Below are 21,020 nucleotides of genomic sequence, written 5' to 3'. Positions count from 1 at the left end.
TAAAAATCCAGCTTTAGAATCTGTGAGTGTTTTATCAACTACTGTCTATCAGGCGTTTACTTTTAAAACAGTTTTTCAAAATACTGTGGGTGGCAAAACAACCAGCCATCTGTAAGAAATTTCGTTAACAGTTCAAGATTCCTAGGTCTGAGGAAGAACGACTAAGATTTAAGCTCAGTTTAAATCTCCTGGACCTTCTGTGGTCAGCCCAGGCAGCGGGTTTGAAAAAATTGGGGTTGGGAGAATAGTTTGAAATTCAGAGCATGGGATAAACGCTGATGCTTAGAAGCGCCAGCTCGTTTCCTACTCTCGCACTAGAGAGGTCACAGCGCAGTAAAGTTTGGTTTCACAAGCGAGGTTGGACGCTACCGACAAAAGCGAAGTCTCCCAAGTAAAGCAGACATGGGGGTCGGGGAGAGCCCGGAAGCGCAAAAAGACATGTTTCCACCGCAGGAAGGCGGGTGTCTGTGGAAATTCTGGCGTGGAGCCCCATTCCTCCCCCTAGGACCACGCACCCGGGCGGGGACTGGCTTCGCTGGCTGAGGCGGCGGGAGGCGGGTAGGCCACAAGGAGGAAATGGGACAGGATACCGACAGTGCGGCGGCGGCCGGAGCGGGGCCTCCCGTGAGGGAAAGGGGGCCCTCTCCGCCGCAGCCTCCCCCGCCTCCAAAGGCTGCTCCAACTTTCCTCCAAGAGCAGGACGCCGCCTGGGCCGCGCAAGATGCCGAAACTTTGTCTGCCCTCTCGTTGTCCCGGGCCCGCTCCTCCACTCTGCACCAGCCCCTAACCCCATCTCGCCCCGGCGGCTGCCCAAGCCCATCCGTCGCCCGGTGTCGGCCTGTGTTTACCTAAGGCCGAGGTCGAGGCGTTTGCTCTGGCGGCGGCCCCACCGCAGCTCCCTGGGTCCCCGTCACTCCACCGCCAAGTTCCCCAACATGGACTCCTTCGTCCGTTTTGAGGTGTTCCGGGGCGCCGGCTCTGCTGGCCAGGTCGGGAAGCAGCGGCGGAGCAAAGACCGGACCCGGACTGCGCGGCTCCGCGCGTCTTGCGCCACCGGGGCTCTCCTTCCCCCCGCCTTGTCTGGCCTCCTCCCTCCCCTCACGTCTCCTCCCCTCCCCTTCTCTTCTCGGTTCAGCCGCGCGGCCACATGTCGGCGCGCTACGGTGACGACGGTGGTGGCTGGACCGACAGCACTCTGCCTGATAGATCGCTCTGGCCCTGCGTGCAAGTCCAGAGCGCTCAACGGGACCGCAAGGAGGCGCTGGTTAACCACCGTTTGCGACAGAAGAACGTGGCGGGCGGAGTCACGTCACCCGGCCCGTGTGCGGGAGGGAGGACGACAGCGAGTGGCGGAGGCTTCTGGGAAACCTCATCGCCGTAGCGCCTACCCCCGCATACACTGCGGGGTGTGCGCATGCGCCGTTCGTGGAGTGCCGGAGCCGGTAGCTGTTTGGGCAGATTTAAGGGCAAAGTCGCCGAGGACGAGAAAGGAGGCTCTTGGAGGAATGGACCTAAGAGGCCTTGCGTGTCATTTAGTGTCCTGTCTTCTTGGTAATCTGATATTAAAAAGAATGTTAGCATGTTGTTTGGTGGTGGACTGAGTTTTGAGCTGCGTTACTCACTCACACCTGAAATACACCCTGCGGGGAGGTTGAAGTGTCAGCAAACTTGCAAACTCAGCTTTCCTCCCTACTGGTGGGCATTTAAAAAATTCTAAAGGAGAGGATTCCCACGAGGGTATGTCCCCATGACTTAATTACCACATCAAAAAACTGAACTTCATCTTTAAGGACTTCCACTTTGTGGTCAGGTGATTATTCATTTCCATAATTTGTCGGAGCCAGCTATTTGCAACATGTATGCCATTCTCGACTCCTTCCCCCTTCGTGTGGTCAAATCTTTTGTCTCAGGAATATCTTTCCAGACTGTTTTTCAAAGTCTCTGAGTCTTTAACCTCATAATTTGTCTTACAGAAATTTCACCAAGCTCCTTTCTGCTCCTCCTTCCCTGAGTGTCTGCCTCCTAATCCTCCTAATTCCTTTTACTGGTTGTCCTTCCAAGTCCCCCCGCCCACACCATTGTCATGTTTACAGCTCCCGCGGGATGAACCTCTCTCCCGGGTCATTCGGCGGACGTGGTTTACCAAGTCTCAGCCGCGTTCAGCCTCGCCACTCGCATGTTTTTCCATCGTTCGTACACTCGTCCGCTTTCCACGCGAGTCTGCGCTGTTCTAGCCACGCTGAAACCTGCTCGGGATAACTTTCCTCCTCGTCTTCCTGAGACCACGCGGACTGATCACTTCCCTGCCGCCTTCCCGTAGTCTCCCGGATCAGGCTGGTTGCTGTGTCCCCTGCTTCCCTCAGTGTTTACATCGCTTCTCTGATACCTTCATCCTATGCATTGTGTTTGATCCGCTCCTGTCTGTCTTACACTGGGCAGGCTGGGAAAATGTCTTACCACTTTTGTAACAACAGCGCCTGGCACTCAATAAGAACTTGGTAAATAGTTGCTGAAGTAATGAATGAATGACAGCCTTGCTTCTTTCTATTTCATAGTCTTTGGAGCTTTACAGTGTATTGTTTTGATATGAAGTTTGGAAATTTGGGATATTTAAAAGAACAATGATCTAAATGAGTTAAAAATTTTCTTCTGATAGAGAAAGAATTTCTTGTGAAGGGCCTTTCTCCTTCACTATCAGAGCAAACAATACATTATAAAGAACAGTATAAAGGGTAATTGTTACAAGAATCAGTGAAAATTTGGTTGAAAGAATTATGTGATAAGACCAGATGAAAAAGCACTGTTATTTTGAGCAATCCAACAGAAAGGGTGTAGTTTTGTTATTTACACATGCATGACTTCACCCTAACAGACCTATTTCTAACAGTGTACTGCAGATTGAGACTTCTGGTGCAACATTCTTCTGTGTGTATTTTATAGAAAAATCTCTTTTTTGTCTTGGGGGAAATGTTCTTTACAAAATTTAATTAAAGGCCAAATGATAACATTTGCCAAATAGAAAACTGTAATGTTTAACTTGACAACAAGCGTATACTGTTTCAGCAAAATAAAACAGTTCCAAATCTTTTGATGTATTTATCACTTGTAGCTAATTAATTTTCCACTTTTTTCAGTTAACCTCCTAGATATTATGAGAGCATGCTTTAAGAGACACTGGTTTCTACTTTCATATGCAAATAGGAGGATGGTGGTTTGCAATATGGCATCTTTTACCTCCCTAGGGAAAAGATCATGTATATTTCTGTACATGTAGCATCCTCCTCATGTTTGCATTATGAAGAGTTATTATTCTCTCTGATGTATAATATTTTCATTTACAATTTAATAAAGAGTTATGAAGTTTTAAATAAATAAAAAATGAACTATAAAGTATAGCTGTAGAGGGATGTACCAGCCATCATTGTCAATACTTTAGATTTGATTATAATCATAAAAAACACAAATGATAAGTATTATAAAACAGCCTTCGCTGAATGCCCAATTGGCATGTTGCACTTTATCAGGAACTTAAAATATCAATCGTCAAACAGCAAGAAAATCCATAGTAGCATCTTTAAAAATGAAGGGTAATCAATATATTGATCTTGACAGAGCTTTAGTAGAAATAACTGCTATAATTCATTTAACTATTATGAATAAAATACAAAATAAAATTCAAATTAAGAGAGGGAATCATGGTTTAAAGACACTGGATTAAGTGGGAAACATGGTTCCAATACTGACTCTGTACTTAAGACGAGTTTTGAACAAATTAATATTTTTGGTCCTCAGTTTCCATATCTATAAAATAGGAAGCTTTTATTTTAATTGTTCTCCGTGGCATTTTTATAGTAGTAAAAGTGTATGAATTTAAGGGGTGTCCAGTTTAAAACTCTTAATAAGCAAAATATGTCCAAATATACCATGTCTTTGTAAGAGGAATGGAAAATAGATACTATGAGGAAAAGTTAATTTGCGGGGATTTTTAAAAACCCAATGGTTTATCTCTGTACAACTATAAGGAGGTTTAATCAGGATGATACTATCAAATTGTTTTCTATGTGGATTAAATTTATTTCAGCAGCAGTCAGTTGGTGGTCTATTTATCTGGGCCATGCTGTGTGGTATATATAGATGAATGAACAGTGTCTCAGCAGTCAAGATAACAACAATTTAGTGGGTACAAATAAGACAAGTATAAAAACAAACCAAGGAAGACTATAAATACCATAAAAGGAGTGTAAACAAAGCGCTGTGGGAGAAGGTATCAAAAGAGGGAGAGAATGCAAAGGGGGCCAAGGACAACTTCATAAAAGAGCTGGCAATCTGAACAAAATACAGACAGGAGTTATTCCAAATTTGCATGCTCCAGGACACTCTCTGGTTGGCCTCCCATTCCCCGGCTGGCCTGTTCCACATTTTTACCACTCTCTTCAAGTCTCCAACCTCACAGTCACTCCTGCTGAGTCCCTCCACCCCAAACCCAGCAAAAGACCTTACTATATAGTCTTTATAGGAAATTAATTTCCTCAACGTCTTTCCCTACACCTACAAAGTTTCTGCCTATAACTGTGTGTACCCACTAAGAATGTTTATCTCCATTAGAGGCAAAGAACTCTCTCTCTTCTCATTTAAAGCTTACCTTTCCATTTGGGCTGTAGATCTGTCCTTTCCAGACTTTGGGATTTTACAGACCATTAAAATTTTTAACAACTCGGTAACTGACCTTGGGCCATTTAATCCTCCAATCTATTATCATTATGATTTCCTAAAGAAATGAATTTCCAACACACACACAAAAAATTTTTATGGAAAGCTTACTACTTTGTTTGCACATCCCTGTGGAGCAGCACACTGGGGACTCTGCTCTGAAACAGGTCCTCTCCATCCCCTCACAGCCCTGCTCCATGGGATGATCTGTCTTCAATACTTTCAATCTCTTCTTTACTGGAGACTAACTTATCTCTTTTCTCTCTAAATCTGAAAATAGTCTACATCTAAGAGTCCACTTCCTCATTTCACTTTCTGTTCATTTTTTTTAAGGTACCATGCATTCATTTTAATAACCCAAATAACACAGAAGTATATAAAGTTTATTCAGAAATATATAAATAAAAAGGTAGTTTTCCTCTCCCCAACCCAATCCTAGAAAAAATCAGTTAAAAGATCGATGTGTCTCTTCATACATTTTCCTATGTTTATAGAAACACATACATATAAATAGAGGTTCTGATATTTATTTTTACAAATAATGAATCACACCATATGTATTTTTCTGCAACTTTCCTTTTCACCCTCAACAGTTTGTCATGGATACCCATTTATCTAGCTCATACCTTTAACTAACTGCACAATATTACATAGTATTAATGTTCTGTAATCTGTTGAAACCATTCCTCTATTGATAGTTGATACAGATTGTCCATACTTTTGCCATTATGAAAATACTGCATTTAAGTAACCTTTTACATATATCTTTTTAAAATTGTGTGATTTTTTTCTATAGAATTGATTCCTAGAAGTGAGATTGTTGAGACAAAAGATATGTGCATTTTTTTATTTTAATAGCTATTGCCAATATATGGTTATCTGGGTTTGTTTTGTTTTGTTTTGTTTTGTTTTGTTTTGTTTTTGCCATCAAGCATCTATTTCCCCTTTTTTGGTGACAGCACTCCAGTTTTCCTTAGATGGATTAGTCCTACTCCCCTCTCAATCTGTGGGATTAAAAACGGCATTGACTCCTCCACTGGCTTCTACATTGGACTTTGTCTCAGAACTGTCCAGCGAAAGTATAGTGTCCCAGGGATGGACACATGACTCAACTAATGCCAATACGAATTACATCTAGATTTTTGTGAACTGTTCAGAAAGAGAATGCTGTTTATTCTTTGCTCAAGTTGTTGTTGTCAGGACTTAAGCTATCCTCGTGAAAAGAGACCCTTCCTATGAATCAGTCCGTCTCTGAGGAAGGCAGAACTACAACATGAAGGAGACTAGCTTCTAATGATATCATTTGGTAGGCTTCACCCAGCTACATCTGGACTTTGTTATGTGACTCAATAAATTACTTTTTCCTTTTAGTTTGAGTTCAATTTCCTGTTGCTTGTGACCAAAAATGTCTTGACTGAATCACTGCCAGATTATTTCTAGAACTACAGCAGTTCACACTCTAATCAAAATGTAGAATACCTATTTCCTCACACCCTTGCCAGTACTGGAACATGAATCTTAAAATTTTTGTCAGTCTGATGGGCTACCTACCTCACTGTCGTCCTACTTAGAGTTTCACTGATGCTAGTGAGGTTGAACTTCTTTTCATTTATTATTAGCCTGATCATGGCCTTTATGTGTTTTTTATTTGAGTTGTCGTCATCTTTTTATGATCTTTCTATAAGATCCCTTTTGCAGTAGAACTCTTAACTCTTGGCTTTTCATATGTGTAACTACTGATTTCCCCCCCCTATATTTTATCATCTTTTGACTTTTCTTTTATAGTGGCTTTTGTCATAAAGTTTTGCTTTTTATATTGTGAAATCTGTCCATTCACTCTTGAACACACTACAGTTAGGCTTATGCCCCCACCACTCCATTGAAACCAACTGTGGAAAAGTCACCAGTAACCTCATACTTGCCAAATATAATGAAGTCTTTAAAGTCCTCAAAAAGCAGTTATCTTTTATTGAGTGACTACAATGAGGCAGGTTCTGTGCTAGGCCTGGTGGGATGAATATAGAAGAGACCCTGTCCCTGCCCTTAAGGAATTTACAATTTAGTGCAACAGTCAGACAGATGAACATAATTTCAATTAAAAAATGGATGCCGATGCTGGATTTGCTTCCCCAATATCCGTTCTATCTCTCACCCTTGTGTAGCACCCATACAATTGTGGAGGACAAGGATAAAACACACCACCAGTTCCAGGAATGAGCCCTGATAGTTCTAAACTTTTTATGGTGATCCCATACCTCTTGCTAAAGTGAGTGATTTAGAAACCCAAATATTCCTTTGGCCGATTTGGGTCAATGAAACTTGAAGAACTGGTGACTCTGAGAAAGACTTTTTCTTGTTCTTCAAATAAAGCTATTAAAAGCTTGCTCTCTTACTCTCTGAATGGTGAAGGATGAGAATATAAACCCTGGAACAACTGCAGCTACTTTGTCATCATGAACAAAGCTAGCTTTAGAATACTACTACTTCTGTGGAAGGCAGAGCAGAGAGATGGAGCAAAACTGGGTCCTTGTGGCCATCATTAAGCCACTGGATGAAATCAACCCTGATACCTGCCTGGTTATCTGAACCAATAAACTCCCTTCATTATTTGGGTCATTTTGATTTTTTTTAAACTCACAATCCAAAGGGTCCTAACAGTTATAGTATACAGACGGGAAATGTAGTAGATTGAATTATGTAACCCCTCAAAAGACATAATCTTTATCTGCATTCCTGTGAGTGTGAAACCATTTGTAAATAGGACACTTTGAGGATGTTATCTTTAGTTAAGTTGTGGTTTTGTAGTCCAGCTGAATCTGGGTGGGTCTTAATCCATATTACTGGAGGCTTTAATAAGAGAAGCCTGAAGCCAGAAGTCAGAGAAAGAAGGAAAAGCCAGAAGCCAGGAGTCAATGGAAATTGGAAGAGTAGACACAGAAGGAAGTCAAGGATATTGCCATGTGACAGGAGGTGGAGATGTAAGTCAAGGAACCCCAAAGATTTCAGCAATCCAGCCTCAGAATGCTGCAGACTCAGGGAGGAACCACTGCCTTGCTAATGCCTTGATTTCGGACTTCTAGCCTCTGAAACTGTGAGTTAATAAATTCTTGTTTAAGCCAACCCATTGTGTGGTATTTTGTCAGAAATCCTGGCAAACTAAGACAGGAACCTATCACAGGTCAAGTTTCCTGGAACCAGACTTTTTGATGAAGATTGGAGTGCACAAATTTCACTGGGGAGTGCTCTTGGGATCCATCTTTTGATAACATAAAGGAAACAGGGTTGGGAGAGGAAGAAGTTGAACTGCAGTGCAGTAAAACAAAGGCCTCAGCCATTCCTACAGGAAACTCTGAAGACGTTATGCCCCTTCATTGACCAGTCATTTTGGCTGCACCCAGTAAGGTGAGGTGGCTCTCTTCAGCCAAGGGTAAGTCCTGGAAAATGATATGGTTCAGAGCTGTAAGCTTCCAACAGTTCCAGAGCTGGTGAAATGACTGCTTAATTCCTGGATGGAGGCAATTCTGCAGTGCACAATGATATCCACTACAACCCAGCCCTTTGCATATAATAAGTTCTAGGAGCAGCTCGTATAGAATTCTATTGGGCCACTTTTCCTGGGGAAGCTTACTAAAAGAAGGGTGGTTGAATCAACCAACCCCTAAAGCTGCTCTTGGGGTCATACTTGAAACTGAACATCTCCTTTCTGGCTCCCATTCTAGATTCCCCTCACCTTCTGCTGTTTTATATAGCTTACCTGGTAGAATGACCCAGATCCTCTTCCCTGAGGGGTCTGAGCTCCTCATCACTATTTTCTTCTTGGGTTATGGCTGCTACATTTGTCCAAATACCATCTATTTTGCTCAAGAAAAAAATAAAGAGATGCCCAAGTCGATCACCTAGGTATTCAACATATTCTTTCCTGCCCCTGTTGTCTAACAATTACCTGATTAAGATTAGGGTCAATTACCCATGCCAGAAGGGTGACTTCTCTCACTGCCTACAGATCTCTTGGCACAAGGAGCCTGAAGAGTCCTGGCAGCAGTTGTAACTTGGGATTTAAAGGGACTTTTACTGTGTTCCCTAGTGGAAATATTTTCCCTCTGGTGGCCAAAACCTCTGACCTGTGGGGAAGATAAGGACAAGTTTCCCAAGTGCATCACTAAAAATCTTATTATTCAGAAATACTCCTATTTCAACTCTTTTGTTCTTGTAACCATGTATTCTCCCTATTAAAGCACCAACATTATGAAATTATTATCAATTTAATGTATATACTGAGTCCTGGAAATGGTAACCCCTCCTCATAAGGTACCTTTTGCAAGCCAGCACTTCAGCTGCATCTTCAACAGACCATTCCAAATGTTCTATCAGTCTGGCAGTTTCTAGTTGGTGTAGTATATGATAGGACCATTGGATCCCTTGGTCATATGCCCACTGCTGCACCAACTCCTAGATTGGTGGATCAAACACTAAACCCTCAGATAGTGGTGCTGGGTGAGGCCCTTCAGGCATGAAATGCAAACTAAAAATATGTGTTAATTACAGTCAAGACAAATTAAAGCCCCTTCCAGGATGGAATGTGTCCAGTGTAGACAACTTGCCACCAGTAACTGACAGGTCTAAAGGAATGGTGCCATACTGGGGGCCAAGCATTGGTCTTTGTTGCTGGTAGGTTGGACATTTGGCAGTAGCAATAGCTAGATCAGCCTTGGAAAGTGGGAGCCAATGACATTGGGCCCATGTACAAGATTCATACCTGCTACCATGGATATTCTTATCACATGCTTATTGAACCAGCACTAGAGTAGCCATTGGCAGAGATGGGATGATGTCATCTGGCCAAGGCATGCTGTCTTGTGGTTGTTTAGTGTCTCTTCTGTGGTAGATGCTGTCTGTTGAGCATTAACACCTGAAACAATGATCTTCACATTTCATCCCAGTTTTATAGGTTTACCTGCATGCCTCTTTTCCAGACCTCTTTGTCCCTGATCTTTCTCCTTCCAGTCCCCTACTGTGCTGGTTTGGATGTATTGTGTCCTCCAAAACACCATGTCCTTTCATGCACTCTTGTAGGGGCAGACGCACTAGAATTGATTAGATTGGAACCTTTTGATTGTTTCCATGGAGATGCGACTAGTAACACCTTGATTAGGGTATGAACTATTGATGGGATTGTTTCCATGGAGGTATGGTCCCGCCCATTCAGCTTGGGTCTTGATTTAATTACTAGAGCCCTATAAAACTCAGACACAGAAGGACTTCAGAGAAGCTGCAGCTCAGAGACACATTTTGAAGACAGCCGTTGGAAGCTGACACTGACATTTTGGAGAACGCCATTTTGAAATGCAACCTGGGAGCAAGCAGATGCCAGCCACATGCCTTCCCAGAGGTTTTTGGATGCTATCAGCCATCCTTCAGTGAAGGTACCCTATTGTTGATGCCTTACCTTGGACACTTTATGGCCTTAAGACTGTAACTTTGTAACCAAATAAACCCCTTTATAAAAGCCAATCCATTTCTGGCATTTTGCATTACAGCAGCATTAGCAAACTGGAACACCTACCCAAGCAACCAAGACTTTTACCTGCCCATGAGTTTATGTGCAATCTTATTTTAGTCCACTTCTCCTTCTAAATACTTTAGCTGACCAGATGCACTACCCAAATAGCTGCCCACTTGTAGGTATTCCACTTGCTGCTGTCTTTCAGGGCCACCCCTAAGTGGGGCTGTAGTGCAGCCACTATTCACTTTTGGCTTATTCCCATATACTGAGCCAATTTAGCTGAGAACCAAGCTTGTCTTTTTTTTCTTCCTTATCAGCTGGTCATAAGGGACTCCGTGTATGGCCATTGATATAGAAATGAGGAGTGTCGCTGGGGCAACAGTGGTGAATGACATGCAGGTCCAGGCCACCTGCTCATGCAGCTTACTTGTGAACTCTGGCCTTGTTCCCTCTGGCCCTAATTACACAAACCACTTCCATCTAATGACGGATTGCTGCTGGGACCCTTTGACCTCATGACATGATGGATCAGACTAAACTGAGTTCACGACAGGCAATTTCAGCTACTTGGTCACTTGATGTCCCAAGATCATGCACTCCATCTCCACCAGGACCTGGTAACACACCAGGAACTATTTTACAAAAGGTATATAAGTCTCTGCTGCAGGTGGCATGACCTTGCTCCAGAACCCTAGGGATATGTGTTGTGATTATCCCACTGGGGCTTACCACAGACTTTTTTATTGTTACAAAGGCAAGAAAATTCAAACAATATAGAAATACATAAGGGAAAAAAGCAAAAAAACTTCCCAGATCTCATCTTTAGAGACACTCCTGTCAACTCATCGACATTCTAATGAGCATCTATTTTAGACCTTTCTCTACAGCATTAAATAAATATGACTACATAAACAGACTACAAGACTGTTTTACAATCTGCTTTTTTATTCAACAATATGTCAGTTAGTCTAGATATACATCATTCTTTCATTTGTATATATCAAATTATTTAACCAGTTTGCTATAGATATGGAGTTCTTAACTGGGTGGTACTGCCCTCTAGAGTATGTTTTGTGTCTAGAGTATTTACATATTGAAATGCATATTTGGTATAAGTTACTTTCCTTTTATTTTTCCTTTATATTACAGTTAGGTATATTCTATATTTCATCTCAGGATTGTAAAGAGGGTTTTATAAAATATTTATTATAAGAAGGGGACTGAGTCTAGTAGTGTTAAGAAGCTCTGCTAGTAGAACTATGTAAAAGTTATTTCCAATTTTCAATATTACAAAAATACTCTGATGAATATCTTTGCACATTCATATTTTTGGAACGAGTCTAAATCAAAGAATATGCATGTTTAAAAATTTGACACATTGCACCAATTTACCCTTATACTAACAAGGCACAAGAATATCAGTTCCTTCATATACTCATCAACAATAATGTGATCCCATTAGCTATAGAGGTCACTCTTCCCTGAAGAGTGACATAAAATTTTCTTAAAACTAAATTTTATGTCCTGGGATAAATCTAAATTCTTCCCCAAGATTCAAAAAGTTGTAGGAATTTTCTTTATTCCTAGTCACTTATGAGTTTAATTTCTGGCTTCAACAGATTTCTTTCCCTTCCGTATTTCTTTTTTAATAATAGCTATATTGAGATACAGTTCACATACCATATAATTCACCCATTTCAAGTGTACAATTCAATGGTTTTTAGTATTTTCACAGAGTTCTGAAACCATTACCACAATCTATTTTAGAACATTTTCATTCTGCCTCCCCAAAACCCCATAGTTATTCTGTTTCCCCCAAACTCCCTACTCTAGCAATCATTAATGTACTTTCTATTTCAAGATTTGCCTATTCTGGGCCTTTTATATACATGGAATCATACAATATGAGGGCTGCTATGACTGGCTGTTTTCACTTAGTGTAATGTTTTCAAAGTTCATCCATGTTATAGTATATATCTGCACTTCATTCCTTTTTATGGCTGACTAATATTCCTTTGTGTGAATATACCACATTTTATCTACCCATCAATTGGTGGACATTTGGGTTGTTTACACTCTGGGGATAATGTGAATAATACTGTTATGAATATTCATGTACAAGTTGTTGTGTGAACATACGTTTTTCACCTAAGAGTGGAATTGCTGGGTCATGTGGTAACTCTGTGTTTAGCCTTTTGAGGAACTGTCAGATTGTTTTCTAAAGCAACTGCACCATTTTACAATCCTGCCAGCTGTGTATGAAGGTTCCAATTTCTCCACATCCTTGTCGACACTAGTTGTTGTCTGTCTCATAATAAACATCTTAGAGAATGTGAAGTGGTATCTTGTGGGTTTGATTTGCAAATCCTTATGGCTGATGATAGTGAGCATCTTTTCATGTATTTGTTGGCCATTTATATCTCTTCTTTGGAGAAATGTTTATTCAAGTCCTTTACCCATTTTAAAATTTTGTTATTTGTCTTTTATGATTGAGTTGTAAGAGTTCTTCATATATTCTAGATGTAAGTCCCTTATCAGATATATGGCTTGCAGATATTTTCTTCCCTCTATGGGTTATCTTTTCACATTCTGATGTTGTCCTGTGATGCACGAAAGTTTTTAATTTTGATGAAGTCCAATTTATCTATTTTTTCTTTTGCTTCTTGTGTCGTATTTAAGAAACCACTATCTAACACAAGGTCACAAAAATTTATACCTATGTTTCTTCCAAAAACTTAATAGTTTTAGTTCTTACATTTTTGGTTTTTGATCCATTGATTTTTGTTGAGGTAGGGGTCCAACTTCAATCTTTTACGTATGGATATCCAGTTGTCCCAGCACTGTTGAAAAGACTATTCTTTATCCCATGGATTGTCTTGGCACCCTTGTCACAAATCAGTTGACCATAATGTGAGTTTGTTTCTAGAACTCAATTCTATTTCATTGATCTATATATTTATCCTTCTGCCAGTACCATACTGTCTTGATTAACTGTAGCTTTGTAGTAAGTTTTTATTTTTTTATACCCTAGCATCTAAATATATATGTATATACATTTATCTATTTGTTTGTTTATTTATTTATATAAAGATTCAGATTCAGTATTTGTAATCCTTTTCTAAATCCTGTCTTATATGCTGCTACCCTTCCTCTCATTTAATCACTATCTTGATCTTCAGGGGTGTCTAGGCAGTGACCACCCTAACTTGTTCATATTAAAATGGGGTGTCGATATTATGGGGAAGGGGGATGCATCTGATGTTCTTAAAGAGGCTGTTGCCTCTGGGTTTTATGACTTGTCTGGCATAGAAACAGTCTGGAGGATTTAAGTTTCTGAAAAGTAAACTTAGTGAGAAACTTTTATAGAGTCTCAGATAGGGATCTAGGTATTTCGGGACTACTGTTGGTTAGGGCTTGGCATACTGTGGACATTTGTGATATCAAGCTGGACCTGCATAAGAGTAACCTCCAGGATAGTCTCTCGACTCTATTTGAAATCTCTGAGCCACTGTAACCTTATTTTGTTACCTCACCCCCAACCCCCTTTTAGTCAAGAAGACATTTTCAACTCCTCAATGCCGGGGCCAGGCTCATTCCTGGGAGTTGTGTCCCACATTGCCAGGGAGATTTACTCCCCTGGGAGTCATGTCCCATGTAGGGGGGATGTTAATAAATTTATTTGCAGAGTTGGGCTTAGAGAGAGAAAGGCTACCTGAGAAACAAGCGGTTCTCTGGAGGTGCCTCTTAGGCATAAGTATAGGAAGGTTTAGTCTCCCTTTTACAGTTATATGTGTCACAAGAGCAAGATTCAAGATCGAGAACTTGACTTATTAAGCAAGGGGTTCCTAATTTCACATAGTATATATTCTGCCCAAGATAACAGTCAGTTTCGCACATTATCTTCACTTAGTTATACAATCATCATCACTCTCATATTAAGCAATTATCATAACACAAAACATCCCAAAGCACTCATCAGCCCCCAATTATTCATCCTTAGTATTAGTGTAGCTCTGGTAAGGTATTCCTATTAAATATAGCCTATAATATGTAATGAGTAGCTTTTCCATATACCACTGTTGTTGTTAACTCTTTGTACCAGTGTCATACTTTAGAAGTATATCATGCAAACATTTATATTTGTAGTGTTAATCTGTGGGATACATGCCTTTAAACAACCATTTATGAATGTGTTTGCCTTCAATGCAGCACTGATACTTATAATCCCATTAACAAACCATAATCACCCCTGTCCCTTCCCATACCTTTAAGTACACCCTCATTATCATGTCTGTACATATTAGGTTATCATTTCCCCTTCACTTGCTTCCGGCTATCTCTAGGACCCCTATATTCTATATTACAAGACACTGATTTTACATTGTTCAGGGAGTTCACATTAGTGGTAATATACAATATCTCTCCTTTAGTGTCTAACTTTCACTCAGCATTATGTCTTCAAAGTTCATCCATGTTCTCATATGTTTCAAGATCTTGTTCCTTCTTACTGCTGCACAGTAGTCCATTATATGTTTATACCACATTTTACTTATCCACTCATCTGTTGAAGGACATTTGGATTGTTTCCATCTCTTGGCAGTTGTGAACAATGCAGCTATGAACATTGTGCAAATGTCTGTTCGTGTGACTGCTTTCAGATCTTCTGGGTATATACCAGAAAGTGAAATTGCTGGATCGCAGGTGTGCTGGTTTGAATATATTATGTCCCCCAAAATGCCATTATCTTTGATGTAATCTTGTGTGGGCAGATGTATCAGTGTTGATTAGATTGTAATTCTTTGAGTGTTTCCATGGAGATGCACTGCACCCAACTATGGGTGATGACTCTGATTGAATAGTTTCTGTGGGCCTTGATGAGTTTACTGGAGCACTATATAAGTTCAGACAGAAGGAGCAAACTTGCTACAATTATCATAACACAAAACATCCCAAAGCGCTAAGAGGGACACTTTGAAGAATGCACAGAAACTGAGAGCAGCTGCGGATGACAGACAGTTTGAAGACAGCCATTGAAAGCAGACTCTTGCTCCAGAGAAGCTAAGAGAGGACAAACATCCCAAGAGTAACTGAGAGTGACATTTTTGAGGAACTGCAGCCCAGAAAGGAACATCCTGGGAGAAAGCCATTTTGAAACCAGAACTTTGGAGCAGATGCCAGCCACGTGCCTTCCCAGCTAATAGAGGTTTTCTGGACACCATTGGCCATCCTCCAGTGAAGGTACCCGATTGTTGATGTGTTACCTTGGACATTTTATGGCCTTAAGACTATAACTTTGTAACCAAATAAACCCCCTTTATAGAAGCCAATCCATTTCTGGTGTTTTGCATTCTGGCAGCATTAGCAAATTAGAATGTAGGGTAACTTGATATCTAGTTTTCTGAGGAACCACCAAACTGTCTTCCACAGTGGCTGTATTATTATACGTTACCACCAGCAACGAATAAGGGTTCCAATTTCTCCACATCCTTTCCAGCATTTGTTGTTTGCTGTTTGTTTAATGGCAGGCGTTCTTATTGGTGTGAGATGCTATCTCATTGTGGTTTTTATTTGCATTTCCCTAATAGCTAGTGGAGATGAACATTTTTTCATCATTTTTTTTTTTAGCTATTTGAATTTCCTTAATGGAAAAATGTCTTTTTTATCTTTTGTCCATTATATAAATGAGCTGTTTGTACTACTGTCACTGAGTTGTAGGATTTCTTTATATATGCAGGATATCAGTCTGAGATATATGTTTCCAAATATTTTCTCCCATTGCATTGGCTGCCTCTTCATCTTTTTGACAAATTCCTTTGAGGTACAAAAGATTTTGATTCTGAGGAGTTCCCATTTATCTATTTTTTCCTTTGTTGCTTGTCATTTGGGTATAAGGCCTAAGAAGCAACCTCCTAATACTAGGTCTTGAAGATGTATCTCTACATTATCTTCTGGGAGTTTTATGGTACTGTCTCTTATATTGAGGTCTTGGCTCCATTTAGGATTAGTTTTTGTCTAGGGTGTGAGGTAGGGCTCCTCTTTCATTCTTTTGGATATGGATATCCAGTTCTTCCAGCCCCATTTGTTGAAGACTGTTATGTCTCAGTTCAGTGGATTTGAGGGCCTTATAAAGAAATCAGTTGACCATAGATCTGGGGGTTATTTATGAACTTTCAGTCTGATTCCATTGATCAATATGTCTATCTTTGTGCCAGTAATATGGTGTTTAGACTCCTGTGGCTTTACAGTAGGCTTCAAAGTCAGGAAATGTAAGTCCTCCCACTTCATTCTTCTTTATTTAGAATTTTTTTAGCAATTTGAGGCCACTTTCCCTTCCAAATAAATTTGATAACTAGCTTTTCCAAGTCTGAAAACAGGTTGCTGGAATTTTGACTGGAATTGCATTGAATCTGTAGATCATTTGGGTTGAACTGACATCTTAACAACGTTTAGCCTTCCTATCCATGAACACAGAATACCTTTCCACTTTTTAGGTCCCCTTTGATTTTTTTTTGGTAAAGTTATGTAATTTTCTATGTAGAGGTCTTTTACATTCTTGGTTAAGTTTATTCCTAGGTACTTCATTTTTCTTTTTTTTAGTTGCTATTGTGAATGGAATTTTTTCTTGAGTGTCTTTCAGTTAGATCATTTCTAGTGTATAGGAACATTACTGACTTTTGCGCATTAATCTTGTATCCCGCTACTTTGCTGAATTTGTTTATTAGCTCAAGTAGCTTTGTCATTGATTTCCCAGGATTTTCCAAATATAAGATCATATCACCTGCAAATAATGACAATTTTATTTCTTCCTTTCCAATTTGGATGCTTCTTATTTCTTTGTCTTGCTGGATTGCTCTTGCTGGAGCTTCTGGCAGAATGATGAACAATAATGCTGACAGCAGGCATCCTTGTCTCATTCTGATCATAGGGGGAAGGCATTCAGTCTCTCACTGTTGAGTACTGTGCTGGCTATGGGTTTATCATATATGCCCTTTATCATATTGAGGAAGTTTCCTTCAATTCCTACCTTTTGAAGTGATTATATATATATATATGTATAAAAGGATGCTGAATTTTGTCAAATGCTTTTTCGGCATCTACTGAGATGATCATTTGATTTTTCCCTTTTGATTTGTTAATGTGTTGTATTGCAATTGGTTTTCTTATACTGAACCACCCTTGCATTCCTGGGATGATCCCCACTTGGTAGTGGTGTATGATTCTTTTAATGTGTCTTTGGATTCTATTTGAAAGTATTTTGTTGAGAACTTTTGCATCTATATTCATTAGTGAGATTGGCTTGTAGTTTTCCTTTCTTGTAGTATCTTATCTGGTTTTGGTATTAGAGTGATGTCAGCTTCATAAAATGAGTTAGGTATTGTTCCCTTTACTTCAATTTTTTGAAACAGTTCAAGCAGGAATAATGTCAGTTCTTTTTGGAAAGTTTGGTAAAATTCCCCTGCGAAGCCATCTGGGCCTGGACTTTTATTTCTGGGAAGCTTTTTTTTTTTTTTTAGATTAAATTCAGTTTTATTGAAATATAGTCACATACCATACAATCATCCATGGTATACAATCAACTGTTCATGGTACAATCATATAGTTATGCATTCATCACCACAATCTATTTCTGAACATTTTCCTTACATCAGAAAGAATCAGAATAACAATGAAAAATAAAAGTGAAAAAGAACACCCAAACCATCCCGCCCATCCCACCCTATTTTTCATTTAGTTTTTGTCCCCATTTTTCTACTCATCCATCCATACACTAGATAAAGGGAGTGTGATCCACAAGGTTTTCACAATCACACTGTCATCCCTTGTCATCTACATTATTATACAATTGTCTTCAGGAGTCCAGACTACTGGGTTAGAGTTTGATAGTTTCAGGTATTTACTTCTAGCTATTCCAATACATTAAAACCTAAAAGGTATTATCTATATAGTGCATAAGAATGTCCACCAGAGTGACCTCTCGACTCCATTTGAAATCTCTCAGCCACTGATACTATTTCGTCTAATTTTGTGTCTCCCCTTTGGTCAAGAAGATATTCTCAATCCCACAATGCCGGGTCCAGATTCATCCCCGGGAGTCATATCTTGTGTTGCCAGGGAGATTTACACCCCTGGGAGTCAGGTGCCACATAGCGGGGAGGGCAGTGAGTTCATCTGCTGAGGTGGCTCAGTTAGAGAGAGGGCCACATCTGAGCAACAAAGACGTACTCAGGGGGAGACTCTTAGGCACAATTATATGGAAGTTTAGCCTCTCCTTTGCAGTAATGAGTTTCATAAGGGCAAGTCTGTGGGTAGCTTTTTGATGACTGATTGAATCTCTCTACTTCTGATAGGTTTGTTGAGGTCTTCTATTTCTTCTTGGGTCAGTCTAGGTTGTTCATGTGGTTCCAGAAAATTGTCCATTTCCTCTAAATTGTTTAGTTTGTTGGTGTACAGTTGTTCATAGTATCCTCTTATGATTTTTAAAATTTCTTTGGGATCCACAGTAATGTCCCCCTTCTCACTTATGATTTTGTTTATTTGGGTCTTCTCTCTTTTTTACTTTGTCAGTCTAGCTAAGAGTTTGTCAAACTTGTTGATCTACTCAAAGAACAAACTTTTGGCTTTTTTTTGTTGTTGTTGTTCTCCATGGTCATTTATTTCTGCTTTAATCCTTATTTCTTTTTTTCTACTTGCTCTAGGGTTAGTTTGCTGATCATTCTCTAGTTTCTTATGTTGTTCAGTTAAGTCTTTGATTTTAGCTCTTCTTTTCTAGTGTATGCATTTAGAGCTATAAATTTCCCCCTCAGCACTGTCTTCTCTGCATCCCATAGGTTTTGCTATGTTGTGTTCTTGTTTTCATTCATCTTTAGACATTTGTCAGTTTCTCTTGCAATGTCTTCTTTGACCCACTAATTGTTTAGGAGTGTGTTGTTTAACCTCCACATATTTTTATGAATGTTCTGGTTCTTTGGTGGTTATTGACCTCTAGTTGCATTCCATTATGGTCAGAGAATGTGCTTTGAATCATTTTAATCTTTTTAAATTTATTGAGGCTTGTTTTGTCCCCCAGCCACAGGAACTATCCTGGAGAACATTCTATGAGTGATAAAGAATGTATATCATGGTAATTTGGGATGTAATGCTCTATATATGTATATTAAGTCTAATTCATTTACCACATTGTTTAGGTTCTCAATTTCCATATTGGTCCTCTGTTGGGTTGTCCTATCTATAGAAGAGAGAGGTGTATTGAAGTCTCCCACTATTGTAGAAACATCTATTGCTTCCTTCAGTTTTGCCAATGTTTTTCTCATGTACTTTGGAGCACCTTGATTGGATGCATAAACATTTATGATTGTTATTTCTTCTTGGTGAAGTGTCCCTTTTATCAATACATAGTGATCTTCTTTGTCTCTTATGACATCTTTGCATCTAAAGTCTATTTTGTCTGGTATTAGTATTGCTATCACTGCTTTCTTTTTTTTATCAGTACTTCATTTCTCTTAATTCTAATAATATATTTTACCAAATATATAAAAAATATTATCATTATTAATGATATTGTACATTCTTTTTTATTGTGGTAACATATATAAAATAAAATTTGCCATTTTTACCATTTTTTAGTGTACAGCTCAGTGACATTACTTTTACAATATTGTGCTATCACCACCATCTTCCATCACTAAACCTTTTTCATCACTCAAAACAGAAACTTTTTACCTGTCTCCATGACTTTGCTTATTCTAGATATTTCAGAGAAGTGGAAACATATGATATTTATATTTTTGTGTCTAGCTTATTTCACTTAGCATGCCTTCAAGGTTCATCCATGTTGTAGCAAGTATCAGAACTTCATTCCTTTTTACAGCTAAAGAGTATTACATATATGGATGTATCACATTTTACTTACCCATTCATCTGTCAATGGACAATTGGATTGTTTTCACCCTTTGGCTATTGTGACTAATGCTGGTATGAGCATTGATGTACAAGTATCTGTTTGAGTCCCTGCTTTCAGTTCTTTAGGGTATACAACTAGGAGAGGAATTGCCAAGTCATATAGTAATTCTATGTTTAACTTTTTGAGGAACTGCCAAACTGTTTTCCATAGCCCATTTCTTTTTATTGCTAACCACATTTTGTTTATCTATTCATCAGCTGATGGGCATTTGGGTTGTTTCCTCTTTGGGGCTATAGTTAATAATGCTGCTATGAACATTTGTGTACAGGTTTTCATGTGGACATATGTTTTCATTTCTCCTGGATATATAACCTAAGAGTAGAATTGCTAGGTCATATGGGCACTCTATATTTAACATTTTGGGTACTGCCAGAATGTTTTGCAACGTGGCTGTACCAATTTATATACCCACCAGCAGTGTATGAGGGTTCCAATTTCCCCACATCATTACTAACACTTGTTATTGCCCATCTTTCTTTCTTTTGGCTGTAGCTTGCATAGAATATTTTTCCCATCCTTTCACTTTCAATCTCTTTGTGTCACTGGATCTAATATGAGTCTCTAGTAAACAGCATATTGATGGTTCATACTTTTTAATCCATTCTGTCAATGTGTATCTTTTAATTGGGAGTTTAATCCATTTGCATTCAGTGTTATTACTGTGAAGGCAGTTCTTGAATCAACCATCTTATCCTTTGCTTTTTATTTGTAAGAACTATTCTCCCCCTCTTTTTTTCCCTTTAAGTTACCTTTGATAATGCTTTTCAGTTTTATGCCCTTCTCCAGACCTCTCTCTCCTTTCTTTTTTTCTCAGCTGGTAGAACTCCCTTTAATATTTCTTGCAGG

The 21,020-nt window shown here is 39.4% G+C and overlaps 1 protein-coding gene across 2 annotated transcripts in view; it reads right to left on the bottom strand.

The window, feature by feature from the left end:
• Positions 1-1,098, bottom strand: part of SCAF11 (SR-related CTD associated factor 11) — a 90,141-nt gene extending 89,043 nt beyond the window's left edge. For both annotated transcript variants that reach the window (XM_037845433.1, XM_037845434.1), the window contains exon 1: positions 849-1,098. The gene's annotated coding sequence lies outside the window, so the exon portion shown is untranslated. The remainder of the gene's footprint in view (positions 1-848) is intronic.
• Positions 1,099-21,020: the final 19,922 nt, after the last annotated feature.

The sequence above is a fragment of the Choloepus didactylus genome, chromosome 8, assembly GCF_015220235.1.
Source record: "Choloepus didactylus isolate mChoDid1 chromosome 8, mChoDid1.pri, whole genome shotgun sequence".
NCBI lineage: Eukaryota > Metazoa > Chordata > Mammalia > Pilosa > Megalonychidae > Choloepus > Choloepus didactylus.
Note: the sequence above shows the minus strand (reverse complement) of the source record. Positions and strands in the feature narration are given on the sequence as shown.